Genomic DNA, 17,959 nt, shown 5'->3' with positions numbered 1-17,959 from the left:
ATTCGCGTATATAACCTTTGTCGAGCAGCTGCTATACTTGATGCATAATCTCCTTCGTCTCCTCTGGATTGGTACGGTATGGCGCACGGTTAGGCAACGAAGCATCGGGAATTAAGTCAATCTGATGCTCAATCCCTCGAATAGGTGGTAATCCTGGTGGCACGTCTTGTGGAAAGATGTCAGCGAACTCCTGCAAAATGTTAGTGCATAGCAAACAGATTTGCTGAAATCTAGATCATCAATATCAGATTTGGTGGCAAGTAAACATGCACTTTTCAATTTAATTTCAGAAGCAACACTTATTAGGCTTCATTTGTTTCTCAGATTCTTTTTCCAGCATCTGATTTTCACTCTTATTTTTCTCCTGTTTTGCTTTATTAGCTCTATTAATATCATCTTTCAAATTGGAATCAGGAGTCATAGGAAGCAAAGTAATATTTTTATCCTTACAAACAAGATTATACTGATTGCTTCTACCATGGTGTATAGAATTATTAACAAATTTCCATGGTCTACAAAGTAATAAGGAACATGCTTGCATAGGTACCACATCACAAACAACATAATCAGCATATGTAGACATACTAAAATGCACACGAACAGTATGTGTTACCTTAACCTTGCCGCTATTGTTGAACCATTGGATGTAGTAAGGATGTGGATGTGGTCTTGTGGTGAGAGATAGATTCTCAACCATCTCCATGCTAGCCAAGTTGTTGCAGCTCCCTCCATCTATGATGACGCGAACAGGACATTCCTTCACAACTCCCTTTGTATGGAAAAACTTATGCCTCTGATTTTGCTTAGCGTGTGTGACCTACACACTCAAAACACGTTGAGCAACTAAACATTCATACCTGTCAACGTCTTCAGGAGCCATGTATTTGCATCTCATGACCAGAATCATCTCCACCGTGTTCTTCATGTGTAATAAGAGCCAAAGTCTCCTCATCATAGTCAGTAATAGACTCATACCCACCATCCTCAGTAGAAATCATCACACACTGAGATTTGCATTCTCTAGCATAATGACCTCTTCCCTTACAACGACGACAAATAATATCACTTGTGTGCCCTGTTGATGCCATGGAAGAAGAACTCTGTGCAGGCCCGATAGGTGTGCTCTTGGCAGATAGTGGTGGTTGTGCCTGCTTCCTTGTATCATGGCTGGAGGTGGCAGCAGGTGGAGGTGTCGGTGCAGTAGAATGGGTGGAAGTAGAGGATGCACGCGGCGTCCATGATGAAGATCAACCTGCAAAAAAGTTAGTCCGCGACAACGCCTGTCGATCCTACACTTAACGTTTAGCTTTACAAGCAAGATGGAATAAACGAGCGATATTATTATACTCCTTATACTCTAGAATGGACAGAATCTCTCTATTTAATCCACCCATAAAACATGCAGTCATAGCTTCATTCTCCTCAACAATACCACATTGAATCATGCCGGTTTGTAATTCCTGATAATATTCTTCTACAGAATTTTTTCCCTGTCTTAAGCATTGCAATTTTTGAAGTACTTCTCGTTGATAATATGGTGGAACCCAATGAGTATGCATAGAAGTTTTCAAAGCAGCCCAACTAGCTGGAATAGGATATAATCTACAATGTTCAGACCACCAAACACATGCAAAACTAGTGAAAGCACAAACAGCAGCAGGAACACGTCTCTCCTCAGCATATTGTAAACATGTAAAACGTTGTTTAGTTTCTAACTCCCAAGTAAGATATATATCAGGAACATATCTACCCTCAAATGGTGGAATTTTCAATTTTAGTTTAGGAAGATGGTCATGATCTCGTACCTCAGGTGGTTGTGCAGCCCTACCATTGCGATGATATAAATGAGGATGACCAGGTGGCGGTGATGCTGGTGGTTGCATGTAGTTCTGATTTTGATCAACCTAATCCTCGCAATGGTCCTCCACCTCTGCAGTAGCAGCAGGAGCTACAGAAGCATCAACATCGGCACCAAAATTTTGACCAGGCTCAAGAGGAACGCGCAGTGCCCGTCCCACTTGACTTGGAAGGTGACATTGTTGTTGTTGTTGTTGTTGTAGAGGAGCGTTAGGTGCAGCCGGTGGTGGTGGTGGAAGACGCGCAAGCAATTCATTAAACTTGTTATCGAGCTTTGTTTCGAACGTCTTCTCCATGCCATCTATCTTCTCCATGGCCTCTTCAAATTTGTTTAGCACATCTTGCACCTGTCCACTCATCATTTGCTGAAACTTATCATGAATCTCCTTGTTCGTCAAGTTCTCCCAATCAATCTCGTCGGCTTGTGAGCCTGCCATGGTTAGCAGCAATAGAAACACACAAGAATATGATCCTACAAACTACTAACAAGTGGTGGTGGTAGGTGTCACAAATCCGTCAAGCAAATCTCAAATTCTTACCAGTTCTTACGCAGCAGCAGGCGGTGATCGGCAACCACTGTAGTCAAAACTCTCAAAGATTGGATAGAACGATTACCAGGGAGAGTCAAATGCATGAGGTATATGTATGTGGAGCTAGGAAGGCTGATAATATTGTAGAAAAAAAGGTCAACAATATTCAATTCAGAGATGCAAAGTTGAATAAACGCTCAACGACGGTACTATGCTGGTCCTAGGCTAGACCATACTAGAGATGCGAGCCTAGAACATGAACAAAATCACGGCGAGGCACGTAAACAAGGGAAAAGCACACTCTGGAATTTTTTTTGCTCTATTTTTTTGCACTCTTTTTTCTTGCGCTCCTTTTTTTGCGCCAAATCACTATAATGGCGAGTGTCTCAGAACTCTTCCCATGTCAAAATGACAGGATGGGCACGAAACTTTTTTGACTGTTTTTTTAAATCAGGGCATCGAGGATGAAAAAGTGCGACAAAAATTCATTATGATGGCACGTGGCTCAAAAGACTCGGAAAAGCCCAAAAATAGGATAGGGAAAAAATATTTTTGCTTGCGAAAATTTTGGCTAAAAACTGGATGGGGGTCTCTAGACTTTTTTTTTTCGAAACCTACTCAGGAAAGGAAACAGGAATCTGAAATTAGATGGATCTCGAAAACAAACCTAATATGAAAGGAACTTGGATTGGTGGTGGATATATGGTGGTAGGATATGGCAGCGGTGGTGATATATGGCAGCGATGGTGGTATATAGATACATATCGGTGGTGGTATATGGATACAGATTGGTGGTGGTATATGGATTCGGATTGGTGGTGGTATATGGATACGGATCGGCGGCGGATAAACGGTGGTGGTAGATCGCAGGGGCGATGATGATGGTGCAGCAGCGGCATGACAACTTATGACCAGAACTCGAAAGTCTAAAAGACTAGACGCTAAGACCAGCAACTAGACATGACGATGCAACCGCAAATTCAACAAAGCAAAAACCCAAAAAATATTATGCAAAGGCTCAGATTGGTTCGAATATGATGAACTAACCCTAATTTTTTGTGGATTTTTCGTGAACTGTAGGTATGAAGAACATACTTGATCTAAACTATGAAAAACTGTAAAATCTCACCGAGCAACCTGGAAATCTGATACCACTTGATAGACGCGAAGGTGTCCCGATGTTTCGGTGAGATGGTGGCTATCATTTTCTGTGGGAGTCGACCTTGACGATCTGACTACAAACGTGCCAGACGTCGCGCCTTAGTAATCGCTAAACCAACTTCCGAGGGGTTATTGACCATTCCGGAGCATGATCAACCTGACCACGAGGGTTTGTTTCCTGTGAGCAAACAAAGAACAAGCAAGAAACTGAGATTGCAATCTGGATATTGCGAATATAAGAGGAAATATTTATTAATGAAGGTGAGGTTCTGTGACGCCTTTGTCTGGTCGTTGAACACAAACGAAGTACGCGAAGTTGCAACTATGGCGAAATTATAATCTAAACAAAACCCAAAGTATAAGCGATGTCGTAAGGGCTATATATATGGAGGAGAGAGGGGGAATTTCATGACCCTTGGAGGAGGGGTCCGAAACCAACCCTAACTCCTATTTCTCCACACATACGGACTCTAAAAACAGCCTATAATCAAGTATTTCGAAATTACATGGGCCTGGCCCAAAAATAAGGTGACGCGGCACCTAGAATAGCCTTTGGACGAAATATATGAAGTGGCATCTTGTATATTTCGTCCAAGGCTTTATGCACTCATTATGGTGGCTTCAAAGTCCTGGAATCATCACTTGTAACTCCATTCTTGTTCCCCTTGTGCACTCCATCATCTCCATGCTTGAACTTGCTACAAGGTTCATCTTTCTTGTCCAAGCTAAGCCCTTCACTTGTAAGCAAAACAAATGTATCCAATTTAGGCAGCATCATATTCTCATGAACATTAGAATCGTTACCAGGAAACGAAAGTACCAGGTAATTTAATTGGCATGCACGAGCTCTAGTAATTCGTCCAGTATGTATAGCAGCAGGGGCCGTGGGTGTAACAATGGTATTGATGTCCTCATCACATCTACATGCGCTGATTGCCAGGTTGCCACGGCAAGAGAAAAGACCGGCAAATCCGATGGCCCGTACTGCGAAATCCACCGTACCAAGGTGCAAGACCTCCAGGAGTTCCGCCAAGTTGAACAGCTAGTCGAGAAACATAAGGCTGAATACGAGAAGCAAGACAAGGAGAAGGGCCTAGACAGTACGCGTGGATCCAAAAGAAGGGACGCGGTGGCTGAGGTGGACACCGCGGAAATAGCACCTAGAGGAAAGAAAAGCCCGCCATGGGCAGAGAGAAAAAATGGGAATACAAAGAGAGTGAGGATGAGGATGATGATGAGTCAAGTGAGCCGGAGTTCCAGAAGGCAATCGAAGCCATGTGCATTGACGAAGGTGCATCTTTGCACTCCTCTCACCATCATCTAAAGCAGTGGGCACGTGAGGTCAATGTGGCAGAACCAACAACAGAAGATCAAAGGCCCATCAAGTAGTTACACACGCCTATTATTTTCGATGTTGAGGACCACCCTGATCGCACGATAGCAGTCGGGTGTTTGCCGTTGTTGGTCTCACCAACAGTACGCAACCTCAAGGTCATGAAAACACTAGTTGATGGTGGGGCCGGCTTGAACTTGATCTCCCCCATGGTGACTGAGAGGCTATAGATTCCTGAGGAGGAGCTCAAAAACACCGGGGCATTCCAAGGAATCAACTCGGGAAGAAGCCAACCAAAGGGAAAAATTATGTTGCCAGTGACATTTGGATGGGAACTCATTTACAGGAGCTAGAAGATTGTGTTCGATATTGTTGAGATCCCCTTGCCATTTAATGGGATTCTCAGCCACCCAACTTTGGCAAAATTCATGGCGGCATCTCACTATGCCTATAATACCCTGAAGATGCCAGGGCCCATGGGCGTCATCACCTTCGACTCCGACAAGAAAGATGTAGTTATATGTGTGGACAAGCTCTATAGAGAAGCAGTGGCAGCAATGTACGTCAAGACCACAGCTCCCGTCAAAAGAAAGGAAAGCCTCCACAGATTGTTGCGCACCCGTTGAGGCGGAAAGCTGTACCGGGAAGAAAACCAAGGCAGGTCCACCTATGAAGAAGAAGGTACCAGCAAGGGGGGATGACAAAGATGGTTCATTCACCATTGGTTCCACCCTTGACAGCAAATAGGAAAGCGCGCTTGTTGCCTTCCTGTGGGCGAATGTAGATGTGTTTGCGTGGAAATCATCTAACATTCCTGGTGTTCCTAGGGAGGTAACTGAGAACCACCTAGCTGTCTACCCTCATGCTGGGCCTGTCAAGTAGAAGGTCAGGAAGCAAGCTTTGGAACAGGTACAATTCATAGCAGAAGAGATCAAGAAACCTGAGGAAGCAGGCCTGGTAAGGGGAGTGTTACATCCGACTTGATTGGCGAATCCGGTCGTTATGCGCAAGGCAAATGGTAAATGGAGACTTTGCATTGATTACACCAATCTCAACAAAGCATGTCCCAAAGATCCCTTCCCTTTGCCGTGAATTGATCAGACTGTCGACTCCACTGCCGGTTGTGACTTGATCTCGTTTCTTGACGCATACTCCGGATATCACTAGATATTTATGTCGAAAGAAGATGATGATAAAACCGCATTCATTACTCCATGTGGCATGTATTGCTTTGTACGCATGCCTTTCAGACTAAATAGTGCTGGTTCAACATTTGCAAGGGCAGTTTAGATCGGTTTTGAGCGACATTTGTAGAGGAGCGTGGAAGCTTATATGGATGACATAGTGGTCAAGACCAAAAATATATCAAACATCATTAAAGATTTAGAGGAGACGTTCGCAAATTTTGCGCAAGATCAACATGAAGCTTAACCCCAAGAAGTGCATGTTTGGTGTCCGATCTAGCAAACTTCTTAGGTTTTTTGTGTCTCTGCATGGGATCGAAGCTAACCCTGACAAGATCAAGTCCATTGGACAGATTCAAGCACCTAAGACCGTCAAGGACGTGCGGCAACTTGCCGGATGTGCCGCAGCTCTGAGTAGGTTCATTTCAAGATCTGTTGAGCGTGCCTTGCCATTTTTCAAGATATTGAAAAGGATAGGTCCAGTCAAATGGACCCCGGAAGCGGAGGCTACGCTGCAAGTTTTGAAAAGATACCTGTCCTCCGCGCCAACCCTAGTCACGCCTAGGCCATAGTGTTGCTATACTTTGCGGCAATGAACCAGGTGGTTAGTGTTGCACTGGTTGTGCAAAGAGAAGCTGGCGACATAGAGACGATGGCAGTAAAACCGCCCCTTGACAAGGCATAGTCCTTCCCGATAGACCCTAGCACTGGTGGAGCGAAGACAATGCAAGAAGAGATAGCCGATCATCAGATAGTGCCAAAGAATAAGGTGGTGCAACAACCCATATACTTTGTTAGCTCCCTCTTGAAGGGGGCTTGATCAAGGTAGTTGGGCGTGCAAAAGTTGCTTTTTGGCCTACTTATGGCCTCAAGGAAGCCGTGTCACTACTCCCACGCTTGTGAGGTCACGGTAGTTACTCGCTTCCCGTTGTAGCGCATTCTAAGCAATCGAGAGGCAACCGACAGGATAGTGTAGTGGGCACTAGAGCTATCGAGCTTTGCACTCAAGTTTGAAAGTAATGAACCATTTAGATCAGAGTAGTGGCAGAGTTCACTGCGGAGTGGACACCAATGAAGGATGATGAAGTCCCTGAATCAACTCTCCCCGGCAAGGAAACTAAGAAGAATTGGGTCTTGTCTTTGATGATGCTTTCTCACTGCAAGCTACCGGTGCCGGAGTGCTGCTTGTTGCACCCACTTGAGAGCATATCAAGTACATTGTTCAGATGCACATTCCCTAGGAGAATGCTACCAACAATACTTTGGAATATGAGGGACTGCTTGCCGGCCTCATAATTGCAGTAGATTTTGGGATCAAGAAGTTGATTGTTCGAGGGGATTCATAACATGTTGTCAGTGCAATAAACATGTGCACTTCTTGACCAGACCTATACACAGGCATGCTGGCATCGCATGTCCAACCACATGCATATAAAGCAAGACCAAGTCAGAGAAACCACTCTTTGTGAGATCAAGGAGCGGATCAAGAAGACCAAGTCTACATACAACACAATGGAAGAAACACCTTGGGAAGGCCTCCCTTGCCAGACAGGAGAGGTCGGCCAGGTTGAGAACACCCAAAGGAAATCCCGCCAAGGCACCACTGCTCCAGCACTCCACCGCACAGCAATGCAAATAACTTGTCAATGCGGTGTCGAGCTCCCAGATGATTAAGTGGCCTCCATTATTCACATGGCGGCCTGTTGGAAGATAGGTTACGCTCATATCACACCCATCCAGAGGCATGTCGAACAAATAAGCAGAAGAGGATTAAGCGGCACATCAGACTTGTCGGGCTTCACCCTCAGCATGACACCTAGCAGTGCATTTAATGCACATTGTCCTAACTGCCAGAGTTATGTATGATAGTACCGTTAGCTATCTAATCACTAGATAATGACTGTTTTGCTACTATGGTTACCCCTTGAGCTATAAAAGGAGGTTCAAGGCAACCTAGAAGGGGATTCAGACCCCTCACACTTGTATGCGCGTAGTTGCTCCCACGAGGCCACCTTGGCGGCCTCGACCATTGCGTGTTGTTGTGTTTCCTCCATCCAATCCACCAAAAGCAGGAGTAGGTTTTTACGCCTCACAGCGGCTTGAACCTGGTTAAAAACCACCAGTGTCATCATCATCACGCTGCCCCATGGTTTCTGCTCTTTGTGGAACGTGATCTCCCCCTTTGCTGAACCACAAGGGGTTCATGGCCTCACAGGTGATCTTGTCCACCCACGACATCTTTGGCGCGCCAGGTAGGGGGAAATCACTTGTGCGAACCCGAAATTGTGAACATCGCGTCGATCTTCATCATCATCTTCTTCATTGTCATTTTTATTTCACCTATGGCGCCCAAGAAGAAATCTGGCGCGACAACACATACTTCAACTTTGAAGGCCCCCTTGCACGCAGCCATGGATGCCGTAGGCACCACGACGGCGTTCGGTGAGGCTGGTACTGCGGGCGGCACGATCGGCACAGGCGACACCTTCATTGTGTCCCCCACGGTCGAAGCTCGGACAAGAAATGCCGGAGGCAGGCCCCATCAACAGCATCCAGGCGAGCTTGACCCAGAAGCTGCGGGGGAAAGGACAACCCGCCGCCACCTCCCTGTCGCACTAGCGGGAGTAGTCATCGCTTTGACACCCGCTTTAGTGCAAGCCACGACCCTCTAGTCTAGACCACCATGGGCGCAGCCACTAGACGCACTCCTTGCGTAGAGCAAGATAGGTAAGACGAGGCACCGTACAAGGACATTGGCTCCCAAGCGGGGCCTCCTCGTCACTGAACCGCCTTGGCGACTAGTTTGTGATGGTAAGAAGAAGGCGACGCACCTACTGGAACTACCAGGAGTTGAGCAATGTCGCGGTCTACCACATCAGCTATGTCGAGCTCGACTACAGAATCCATGGAGCGTGTCCAATTCCTACTAAGATTCCCACCAGCAGCTGATCAAATGGATGAGAGGAGGGCCACCATCCAGAGTTTGATTGTCTTCGCTGAAGCTGGAAAATAACAGCTGGCAGAGTCATCGCGGTACCCGCGAACTGCAACAGTAACCCAGGCTGATGGCCGTGTCGAGGGGGCCACACTAACATTGCAATCCCCTCCATGACAGCAGACCCAGGGCAACCATAGCAAGACCGGCGCGTCGCCGTGTGATGAACCACAAGTATAGGGGATCTATCGTAGTCCTTTCGATAAGTAAGAGTGTCGAACCGAATGAGGAGCAGAAGGAAATGACAAGCGGTTTTCAGCAAGGTATTCTCTGCAAGCACTAAAATTATCAGTAACAGATAGTTGTGTGATAAGATAATTCGTGATGGGTAACAAGTAACAAAAGTAAGTAAGGTGCAGCAAGGTGGCCCAATACTTTTTGTATCAAAGGACAAGCCTCGATGAGATATTATATAAAGCAAAGCGCTCCCGAGGATACATGGGAATTGCTGTAACGTTAGTTTTCATAATGCTCATATGATTTGCGTTTGTTACATTGATAATTTGATATGTGGGTGGACCAGTGCTTGGGTGTTGATAGGTCCATTTTGCATAATGTTTTCTTACTGTTATTTATAATGTTTTTATCCATAATAATGCTTTTTGGAGTAATTCTAATGCCTTTTCTCTTAGAATTTGCAAGGAACACACCAAGAGGGAGAATTTTGGCAGCTGGAAATCTAAACCTGGAAAAGCTAAGGCAGTCCACGTATTCTTCACAACTCCAAATGAGCTGAAACTTCACGGAGATTTTTTATGGATTATTTGACAAATACTGGAGCCAATAAACAGTAGAGGGGGGCCACCAGGTGGGCACAATCCACCTGGGCGACTAGGCCCCCCAGGCGCGCCCTGGTGGGTTGTGGCCACCTCGGCCCACCTCCGGTGCCCATCTTCTGGTATATAAGTCATTTGACCTAGAAAAATAAGAGGAGGAATTTTTGGACGAAGCTCCGCCTCCTCGAGGCAGAACTTGGGCAGGAGCACTTTTTCCCTTCGGCGGAGCAATTCGCCGAGGGAACTTCCCTCCCGGAGGGGGAAATCATCGTCATCATCATCACCAACAACTCTCCCATCTTGGGGAGGGCCATCTCCATCAACATCTTCAACAGCACCATCTCCTCTCAAACCCTAGTTCATCTCTTGTGTTCAATCTTGTTACCGGAACTATAGATTGGTACTTGTGGGTGACTAGTAGTGTTGATTACATCTTGTAGTTTATTACTATATGGTTTATTTGGTGGAAGATTATATGTTTAGATCCATTATGCTATTTAATACTCCCCTGATCATGAACATGTTTATCATTTGTGAGTAGTTAATGAAATCAAGAATGCTTGAGAACAGTACTACGAAATGTAGCAATTATTGGACCAAACAGTTAGTTGAACATTACATTTCAGAATATCAGATTGCATACTAACATTACAGAGGACAAATCACTAGAAGGCACTGGCGGTGGCCTCCAAAAAATAGCACGAACTGTATTTTAAAGTAGAAAACCATGTGGGGGTGTCGATGGTGGCCTGGAAGACGAGGTGCTCCTCCAATATCTGGCGGTCGGCACGCATGGCAGCCATAGCGACCTCGTCCATGCATGGGGCTGCGATTTTCTTCTCTGCTACTAGATGCTACTAAGCTCCACGTTATACTGCGTGCAAAATGGCTGTGGCCGGCGCTTAATTGGAGGACAGGGCCAGTGATTTCAGTGAAAGGTGTTGCGCCGTCAGTCTAGGCATGTGGGACAAGGTAGGAGGAGGATGGTGTGGGTGGGGTGTGGATTACCTGACCATATCTATGAGGCTGCACATGAGGAAGAAGGGTCGCCGGTGAGGACGCGACGCTGGAAGAAGAAGGGTCGCCAGCGAGGAGGCGCCACTGGAAGAAGGAGGGTCACTAACGAGGAGGCGGTGCTGCAAGAAGAAGGGTCACTGGCGAGGAGTCGGCGCTACCAGCAAGCAGCAGTGAAGGTTTGAACTTGGAAAGCAAGGACGAACAGTGGAAATGTGGCTTTTGGTGGGGTGGGGGGATAGATATTTCTGCGGTGGATGAAAAATTTCGCTCAGTGTCACGAGAAACTAGTGCGCAACTGTAGTTCAAGCGTGGGTGGTGGACTGTAGATGACGAAGCTTCCTGCGTAAGCCAGACAAGACGGTGCGCCAAGATATTCTATATCGCATCCCACACGATTCTTGCTAGTAAACTATTTGTGGTACACCTGATTTTTTTCATTCTGTTTTGTAAAACAAAACGGTGTGATGGAGGGAAAGGATGGTGTTTGAATTGCTAGAACATTTATCTATAGTGAACATGCAACTATATGAGTATCGTGTTAAAATTTGGAATTATTCCGGGTTCGTTTGGCCCCTTTTATGCATTAATTGAGTTTCTAGGCATTTATTGTGAATAATTTGATTTTGAACTACAAGCACATGCACCAATGCACCAAGCTTGGTTGAAAAATCACATGTGTCTCGTTGGGTGAGTTTGTAGGTCCCATGCAAGAAATGGGAATGAAATTCAAACATCTAGGGCCGTGGCTCGGCCGGAAACATTGAGAAATTTGGTTTTTTAAATTCCTATAAATTCAAAACTAGCCTGAAAATCATGAAACTTGGCATGGTGTCTTTTCATGGCACCAACATGCTATGGTAAAAAAATGGCCAAATCGGGACAAGTTTTGGTATAAGCTTCTTGCAAACCGGAGCTTCTCTCAAGAAGACTCGTGCTTCCGGGAGGGAACGTGTCACCTTTGTGTCAAAATGACATGCGTTGCCCCTCTTGATTTTTTATAGAGCAAACATAGAACTATATGAGTGTCGTGTGAAAATTTGGAATTATTCCGGGTGTGTTTGGCCCTTTTTATGCATTAATTGAGTTTCTAGGCATTTAATGTGAATAATTCAAATTTGAACTACAAGAACATGCTCAAGTGCACCAAGGTTGGTTGAAAAATCACATGTGTGTCCTTGGGTGAATTTCTAGCTCCCATGCAAGAAATGGGAATGAAATTCAAACATCTAGGATCGTGGCTCGGCCGGTAACATTGAGAAACTTGGTTTTTTAAATTCCTGTAAATTCAAAACTCGCCTGAAAATCATGAAACTTGGCATGGTGTCATTTCATGGCACCAACATGCTGTGCTAAAAATTGGCTGAATTGGGACAAGTTTTGGTATAAGCTTCTTGCAAATCGGAGCTTCTCTCAAGAAGACTCGTGCTTCCGAGAGGGAACATGTCACCTTTGTGTGCGAAACGATATACGCTGCCTCCCCCCTTGATTTTTTACAGAGGCAACATAGAACTATATGAGTGTCGTGTTAAAATTTGGTCTTACTCTGGGTACGTTTGGCCCTTTTTATACATTAATTGAGTTTTGGGCATTTAATGTGCATAATTCAAATTTAAACTACAAGCACATGCTCTAGTGCACCAATGTTGATTGAAAAATCACAATTGTTTCCTTAGGTGAATTTCTAGGTCCCATGCAAGAAATGGGAATGAAATTAAAACATTTGGGCGTCGTGGCTCGACCGGAAATATTCAGAAACATGGTTTTTTATTCTTGTAAATCCAAAAAACATGAAAATCATGAAACTTGTCACGGTGTCCTGACATGGCACGAACATGCTATGGTAATTTTTTGGCTGAATTGGGACAAACTTTGGTATAAGCTTCTTGCAAACCGAAGGTTTTCTCAAGAAGGCTCGTGGTTCCGAGAAGGAACATGTCACCTCCGTGTGCGAAACGACATACACTGGCTTCTCCCGCCTTGATTTTTTTTACAGAGGCAGATTAGACCAATAGGAGTTTCGTGCTAAATTTTGTAAATATTCCGGGTTCGTTTGGCCTTTTTTATACATTAATTGAATTTCCAGGCATTTAATGCACATAATTAAAATTTGAACTACAAGCACATGCTCCAGTGCGCCAATGTTAGTTGAAAATTCATTTATGAGTACTTGGGAAAATTTCTAGGTCCCATGCAAGAAATGGTAATGGAATTCAAACATCTAGGCATCTTGGCTCGGTCGGAAACATCGTGAAGCATGGTTTTAAAATTCCCGTAAATCAAAACTCGCGTGAAAATCTTGAAACTTGGCATGGTGTCATGACATGGCACCAACATGCTGTGGTAAATTTTTTGTCTGATTTGCGAAGGCGCACACATTAACAATCAACAAAGACATTTTGGAACAAGCACTGTCACGTTACAATCAGAAGCACAAATATTATTGAAACCGTGGGCGTTCTACTTACCATTTACGTGCTGCCACGCGTCCCCTTTTTTATTCGGTAGGAGGTGCCGTGCGGGGTAGCTATTTGAGTATGGGAGGTGCGCGATCTGACCCCTGGACGGGCTCATCGGGAGGAAATCCCTTTGACATCTATCCACTGCCCACGTCTCTCCCAACGTATCCATTAATGGCGCCCAAGCCCATATTTAATGGCGTGGCTATGTCTCACTTGACTGAGATTTAAGAGAGAAAAAATATGAAAAGGAAGTTTTGCACAGATCTTGATGTAAGATCCGATGGACCTATACAGCATGGACTACGACTTATAGCAAGACCGATGAATATAAGGACAATGACAGTGGATAATAATTGTCTTACATATTTAGGAACAAAATTTAAAAAGCCACATGTGGCAACGCCCGAAATATGGATGAAAAAGATTACATAATTAAGACTAAAGCTTGGCAAGTGCCTACATCTTTTGAATTGAAAAATAGATAACTTCTCCATAATGCCTTTCTTGTGCCTCTCCTACAAGGACCTATAGTGGGAGATGAAGAGGGCAAAAGGAGTGCCTGGGCAGAAGCCAAGACTAACCCCGTCAGGGCCTGCGGGACATAGCCTAACAAGATCGGGAGGGCGCGGACGAAGGCGATGGACGGAGAGAGCAGCTTGGTGATGCCCTAGTCGCTACCGCAAGGACTAGCAGCACGCAGCAAGAGGGACACCGACAAGGAAGACGAAGCCGGAGTCCATGAGGAAGCCTGTCGGAGTACAGCTGGAGGAGGTGGAGACATCCACATCCAACACCCTGGCAAAATCGCTCTACTTGGGAGAAGACCAGGTGCAGATGATGGTGCTGACGGTGACGGTGCGTCCGATGCTCAACTGGAGTTCGAGCTACCATTCTCCCGCTCGGTGCCGTCGTCATCGCCGTCACTGTGCTCTTCGTCACTATCGGTCGAGGAGGAGCTTTCATCGTCAGTCGAGGTCTCCGCGTAGCACCCTAAGTGAGTACCCGTATGCCCGAAGACCTTGATGGACAGCAGGCTGGCCTCCATTAATTTGAAATGGAGAACGTGCCCCGCCGCCAAGCTATGTGCCCAAGCAAAGGTTTTCTAGCCACGCCGGAGAAGCATGACACGAGGAGCGGGGAACTCCATGTCAGCCCGCATGCTTCCATTAGATCAACCCCTCATGTGTAGTTTCAATCCTGATAGTTGTTCTTCCTCCATCGCCCTTGCAAAATGGGTAGGAAGCCGGAGGCGGCTGCGCGGAGGCCCGCACAGCTTGACGATGAAATCCAATGGTTGGTCGCTTACGTGACCTTCCATCGGAGCTAGGGCGACCGGGGGAGGAGCGACTAGAGCGCCACCATGCCGTCCTCGGTCGCAAGAACTACGATGGATGCTCCCACGTCCTGTGACACCACCTTGTGCGCTGGACTCTGCCCCTGCATCCCCAGCTGGGGGGAGGCGCTGCTAAGAAGAGACCCTTGTCGCCACCGTTGGAGCTCGAACGCGTTCTCTTCCCCTCACAATAACGGAAGCAAGATGGACGGAGAAGACGGAGGTGATGTGTGTGTGGGTGAGCCCCTCACCCACGCCTCCTTTTATAGGGAATGTGGCCGGGGGTTGGCTCCTTACCACCTAGGAGGCAACCTCCCATTCCGCCAATCCAGTCCCTCTGTGATACTTCTCCAATGTATCTGTAATTTTTGATTGTTCCATGCTATTATATTATCTGTTTTGGATGTTTTATATGCATTAATTTGCTTTTCATATTGTTTTTGGGACTAACCTATTAACCTCTAGCCAAGTGTCAGTTTTTTTCCCTTGTTTTCGAGTTTTACATAAAAGGAATATCAAACGGAGTCCAAATGGAATAAAACTTCCGCGATGATTTTTCATGGACCATAAGACATCCAGCAGGCTTGGCGAGGGGCCAGAAGAGTCCCGAGGACTACACAAACCCTCAGGGCACGCCTTTGGGGGCTCCTACCTAGATTGTGGGCCCCACAGGATTCCTCCAACCCTAATACTCTCAAACCACCAGAGGCATCCACCAAAATACTTTTCCGCCGCTACAAGCCTCTGTAATTTCCGCGAGATCCCATCCTGGGGCCTTTTTCGGCATCCCACCGGAGGGGGAACATCAACTCTATTGCCCTACCGATGAAGTGTGAGGAATTTACCATAGACCTACGGGTCCATAGCTTGTAGCTATATGGCTTCTTTTCTCTCTTTGATCTTCAATACAACGTTCTCCTCGATGTTCTTGGAGATTTATCAGATGTAATATTATTTTGCGATGTGTCTGGAGATCTAATGAATTGTGGATTTGTGATCAGATTATCTATGAATATTATTTGAGTCTTTCCTGAATTCTTATATGCATGATTTGATATCTTCGTATTTTTCTTCGAATTATCCGTATGGTTTGGTCAACTAGATTGGGTCTTCTTACAATGGGAGAGGTGGTTAGTTTTGGGTTCAATCTTGCGGTGTCCTCACCCAGTGACAAAGTAGGGGTAGCGAGGCACGCATTGTATTTTTGCAATCAAGGGTCAAAATATGGGTTTTTCATCATATTGCTTGAATTTATTCCTCTACATCATGTCATCTTACTTAAGGCGTTACTCCATTCTAATGAACTTAATACTCTAGATGCATGCTTGATAGCGGTCGATGTGTTGAGTAATAGTAGTAGATGCAGGCAGGAGTCGGTCTACTTGACATGGACATGATGCCTATATTCATAATCATTTCCTTGGATATCATCATAACTTGGCGCTTTTCTATCAATTGCTCGACAGGAATTTTTTCACCCACCCTGTTATTTTCTCTCAAGAGAGAATCCTCTAGTGAAACCTATGGCCCCTAGGTCTATTTTCCATCCTATATTTTCAGATTTATAAACCAAAAGAAACCTAAAAATATCTATCTCTATCAGATCTCAACCTTGCAAGTGACAGTGAAGGGATTGACAATTCCTTTATTGTGTTCGGTTCAAGTGTTTGATTGTTTGTGCATGTGCATAGATTGGAGACTTACTTGTACCTCCTACTGGATTGATACCTTGGTTCTCAAACTGATGGAAATACTTATCTCTAATTTGCTGCATCACCCTTTCCTCTTCAAGAGAAAAACCAACGCAAGATTAAGAAGTAACAAGAAGAATTTCTAGCGTCGTTGTCGGCGAGGTTCTACATCAAGCCTACCAACTACCCACCATAAAATCTCATCTCTTGCATTACATTATTTTCTATTTGCCTCTCTTTTCAGGTCCCCCATTTCTAAAACATTTTCAGAAAAACACAAAAATATTTTCTTTTAATTCGCCCTTCTTTTGTTCGTCTTTTTGTTTGCTCTTGTGTTAGATTGCTTGCTTTGTCACGATGTCTCAAGAAAATACAAAATGGTGTGACTTGTCCAATAATAATAGTAATGATTTTATTAGTACTCTGATTGCTCCTGCCACTAGTGTGGAATCTTATGAAATTGATGCCGCTTTGCTGAATCTTGTTATGAAAGATCAATTTTCCAGCCTTCCTAGTGAAGATGCTGGATCCCATCTAAATACTTCCGTTGAGTTGTGTGATATGCAAAACAAAAAAGATGTGGATAATGATATTGTTAAATTGAAGCTATTTCCGTTCTCACTACGAGATCGTGGTAAAACTTGGTATTCATCTTTACCTAAACATAGTATTGATTCATGGAGTAAATGTAAAGAAGCTTTTAGTTCCATGTATTTTTCTCCCACTAAGATTATCTCCCTTAGGAACGATATAATTATTTTAAGAAACTTGATCATGAACATGTTGCAAAATCTTGGGAGAGGATGAAATTGATGATAAGAAATTACCCTGCTCATGGTTTCAATTTATGGATGATGATACAAATTTTTTTATGCCGGATTCAATTTTGCATCTAGAAATATTTTAGATTCCGCCGCAGGAGTTACTTTTATGGAAGTTACATTAGGATAAGCTACTAAACTCATAGATAATATCATGGCTAATTACTCTCAATGGCATACCGAAAGATCTTCCAGTAGTAAAAAAGTGCATGCATGCGATTGAGAAATTAATACTTTGTGTGGAAAGATGGATGAGGTTATGAAATTTATTGCTAGTAAGAGTGCTCCTATTTATCCTAATGGTATGCCTTTGTCCACTTTGATTCAGAATAATAAAGAATCTATGGATGTGAATTTTGTTGGTAGGAACAATTTTGGTAATAACGCATATAGAGGTACTTTCAACCCTAGCCGTTTCCTAGTAATTCCTCTAATAATTGTATTAATTCCTACAACAATTATTATGGAAATTATAATAAAATACCCACTGATCTTGAGAAAATATTAAATATTTAATTAATTCCCCAAAAGTTTTCAATGCTATGGTTGAAGAAAAATTGCTCTAGATTGATGATTTGTCTTTGATAGAATTTTTCTTGAGATTGATTATTTAAAAATTAGATCTATGCCACCCAAGCATGATATTAATGAATTTCTGAAATCTATTAAAATTTCTATTGATGAGTGTGAAGAAAGAACAAGTAGGATGTGTGCTAAGCGAGATTTGTTTGTAGAAGCATGTTCTTCTAATTTTTGTAAGAATAATAATGAAGATCTTAAAGTGATTGGTGTGACTCCTATT

Source organism: Triticum urartu, chromosome 2A (assembly GCF_056163025.1).
Source record: "Triticum urartu cultivar PI428250 chromosome 2A, HENAU_Tu73, whole genome shotgun sequence".
Lineage (NCBI taxonomy): Eukaryota > Viridiplantae > Streptophyta > Magnoliopsida > Poales > Poaceae > Triticum > Triticum urartu.
The sequence above is the reverse complement of the archived record's forward strand: the minus strand, read 5'-3'. Positions refer to the sequence as shown.